The 3947-nt window shown below is 44.5% G+C and overlaps 1 pseudogene; it reads right to left on the minus strand.

The window, feature by feature from the left end:
- Nucleotides 1-2638: 2638 nt before the first annotated feature.
- LOC120268564 lies at nt 2639-3413 on the minus strand (annotated as a pseudogene).
- Nucleotides 3414-3947: the final 534 nt, after the last annotated feature.

Below are 3947 nucleotides of genomic sequence, written 5' to 3' on the forward strand. Positions count from 1 at the left end.
ACTCGAGATATTCTGTATGACCAGGCTTCCAGCTCATGAGCTTAGTTCTATTCAAATAATCGTAATCGGTAGTAGTTTTCGGCTATCACTGTTGAAACATAACTCCAACAAAGTAAGCTGAATTAATACAGAGCCATATCATGTTGCCTCCGGAGTAGCATAAAGACTTTTCCCGAAAGCACTCAATGTTGGACGTCCTTTCTCATCTGCTCTCGAGGCATACCAAAGTACATCTCCCAAGCTGTTTGATGTGGGTCTTGATGCAACTTCGGCAAGAGATCGCTTGTCGCAATTCTTCTGCATAGCAATTTGAAGTGCTCCAGAGAGGATGTGCTCACAATAAATCGTCAAGACCGTCCCTCTCGCCTTTTGTGGTACTCAAATATTATGTCATACTATTCTAGGTCGCTTTTGGTCACAAGGATCTTTAAAGGGTTGACTCCTCGACACCATGTAACTGGTGGGTAAGACCAATGAAATTAGGTAATGTCGCATCTTATGTGCTACCACATGAGAGCAAGGCATTCCTTTTTATCACTGGTTATACCGGTAGTTTCCCGGAAAAGCAGAGTGAAGGTAGCCTGTGAGACCATAGATGATCGGCCCAAAACAAAGGCGTGTCGCAGGCCGAGGATGCTTTCAGAGCCGCATTTCTTCCTTCGCAGGAGCTAGATCAAGAGTGTGATAATCGACATCCGCCCTCGCTGTCCCTACTTTCCCCATAGACCAAGGGCTCACCTTCCTTTGTTGAGTCTCTGAAGAAGGATGAGTGGTATAGTGATCCTAGAGGTGTGTGCCCCTATGGCTCAATCATGGTTTAGCCGCCCAATAGTGTGCATAGCTCTCCTTCCATGTCAATCAAAACCCAAAGGTATCTTGATCCCATCTAGTCATCACGCTGAAGTGCAAACCTCCCAATCTACTATGATCCCTTTATCTTATGTGTCTCTACTTGTTAACGGATTGAAGACCAAGATCCTCCTTCCTGAAGACCAAGAACTCAAGTGAGATTGAACTTGTTCGGAAAGCTGTATCCATCCGAATGAGACTCACCACACATTATGGGATAGAAAATGAAGACAAAAAGAGATCGAGGCAACTCTAGGGTGACAAGGATAGATAGGTGAATACTGCAGCATAGTGTCAAGCAAAAAGTGTGAAAGGGGGCATCTCAGTAGATAGGCCTTTAGAGAAGGGAGCCCTTTTGTCAAGCGATTGGAGTGACCACTGTAAGCGCTACGTTCAAAGCTCGGGAATCTCGGTGTCAAGCTCCTTGCCCTTGATCTATGTCTTTATATCAATGCAAGAACATGTTCACTTTCCACACGCTACATTAGTGCACGGCTCTTAGACAAGTGTCATCAAGATTGCTTCCAATTACTTCGGGCCTCGCAGCATTGTCGAGAAGGGGGATTCTCATTCAATAGACAAAAGTCGAGTCGATCGAGTTAATGACCAGAGAGTAGAGATCAAGCCTCCGCCTATGGGGATGGCAAAACGCATTATCATCCATCCTTACATACAATAGAATAAAAAGCATTTGTTTGAGATCTATATGAGAATGAAAGCCCCGCTGGTTAAGTCACCGAGACCAATCACATAAGCCCTTTAGAGATAGGGGCAGTCGAGGCATTATCAACCTTAGTCGGCAGACGCACTCTGCATAATCAACTCGATCCCAAAAACGTCCAATTGAGAGAGAAAGCTAGTCCACAGACCCTGAAGACAAGCGAAAGGAAATAGTCAAACTATCCATCGCAATAATTTCATTGCCTCAAAGTTAAACAACCGAATTTCCTAGCTCCACTAATGGGTAGTATTAACAAGAACCAAAAGTCGAAAATGAATAAAAATCAGTCTGTTGTAGTAATCGTGTTGGAGCATACGACAAAAACCATTTCTTCCGCTCGTAAAAAGAACAAGCCAATCGAATCAAATAAGTCAATAACTCACTCAATAAGAATAAGAGGATCTTCTTTTCGAGGTAGAGTGAGGGGAACTCGACTCAATGACGAGAGCTAAATAAAGGACTCATTTCCATAGCGGAGCATACGCGAGGAGCTAATCACGAGAGGCGAGCGGGTGGTCTCAATATTGTCATTTTTGTATAGATATGGTTCATTTGCCAAAGTCACTAAATCTTCAACTACACAAAACAAGAAGAGTCTCTCGAGAAGGCTTTCATTTGGTATATCCTTGTCCCGTCGCTTTTTACAACCAATTGATAGGTTGCGAGCTTCAGATCCCGAGGGTTAGAGAAGGAGTTCCCACCTCTCATCCTTTTTCAAGGCGCTCTCACGCATGAGATTCGCCACCCTTTCCCCTATGCCTCTTTCCAATAGAGTTGGCTCTCACAATCTTTGAGTACGCATTGAGGTATAAGGTCTTGAAAGGATTCACTTTTTCCCCTATTGAGGCAAGTTTCAACTATTGCTTTTCTATCCCTCGGGTCGGCTTGATTGGACCGCCTCGCCTACTAGGGCCCAGCTACCCCACAACTTACCACTTCAAAGCCCCTATCTTTGGCTACCGCTGCTTGCTCACGCCTTGTCCCCGCTAGCTCGCGCTACTTGACTCACTTGCTTGAGTACTAGCTTGATCGCTATGCTACTATTTTTTTCCCTACCGGGCAGAAGGACTACATGCGCATTTCGCGGCAAATGGCTTGGAAGCAAGCTACCTTGACCATCTTCCTAAGTGTAAAAATAATATACTCATCAATCAAAGTTTCCATCGTGGATCGCCTCACATTCACCACGCCCATAGTGACTCAAGCGCTACAAATAGGGATGAATCCGGCTACCCACCATCGTGCTTTGTTATTTAGAGCCAAAGAATTGGCTAAATTCTTCCAAAACATAATGGGGTGGGGTTGCATGTGAGCCGAGTGACGCAGGGTGCACAAGAGTACTTCACGCCACAACCATCTCTTTTTATAGGTTCTACTGGACCGATGCCTCGCCGCTTCATCCGGTAGAAAAAGATTCATAGATATACTCTGTAATTAGAAGGAAGAACCGCCATAAAAAAATCTTCCTCATGTATCATCTCGTGAGCGTAATCCATGAACGAGAGCTAGCAATCCGGACCGTATTGAAGAGGTTCCTGAGACACACCATGGAAGAGTCAAAATATTAAGAAGTGAGGTCAAAGAATGAAGAAGGGGTAGAACTCATCAATGAATACGAGTCGTGGCTACTACCCGAGGCATAAAAGAGGCATTTTACATGGGATCCCGAAACCACCAGCCACCCCGACCTAATTCATGATGAGCCTACCAACTTCCTGGTCTTGGTCCTGGTCAAAGACCACTGTGTTCCCAATTCGAATCGGTTCCTAGTCCTGGCCAAAGACCACTGTGTTCGCGCCAGTGGTCCAACAAAGAGGCGAAGTAGTGGTTTCTTTCTTTCCATTACAAATGACATGCTTCGCCTACTCCCTTCCAGTGTCCATTAGCGCTCCTGTCTAGAGTGAAGAGAAAGGCAAAAAAAGCACACTAAGTAAGATGAGCAGTGCTTCTATTGCTACACAACAATAGAGCAGGTGCGCATTTTGTGCCCACAAAATGTTTGAATGATCGGGTAAAGAACAAGCTTCCAAGTTGAAAGACAAAGACTTTCTTTTCCGCCAAGGGAATATCAGCTTGGTCGCCGATTAAGGTAAGGTGTGGTGCGTGATGAAGACCTTGAAGAAGACGCATCCGATAACAAACCTTGCACCTTCAAACTTTTTTTTTTAATCTTGTAAATTAGGAGATATGAATAAAAGAATCCATAGTCCCAGCTGACCCCCGTCGATTTGAAGACCTTTTTGGATAAGATAAGACTCCATAATCTTCCGTGAGGAGAAAAACCTCAAAAATTTATATGATTGAATAGCCCGAGCTTTAGACTAGCTGAAGAAAGGATACTGCACCTAGTACTAGAATACGATAAACAAAACTCGGG

The sequence above is a fragment of the Dioscorea cayenensis genome, chromosome 9, assembly GCF_009730915.1.
Source record: "Dioscorea cayenensis subsp. rotundata cultivar TDr96_F1 chromosome 9, TDr96_F1_v2_PseudoChromosome.rev07_lg8_w22 25.fasta, whole genome shotgun sequence".
NCBI classification, from domain to species: Eukaryota; Viridiplantae; Streptophyta; class Magnoliopsida; order Dioscoreales; family Dioscoreaceae; genus Dioscorea; species Dioscorea cayenensis.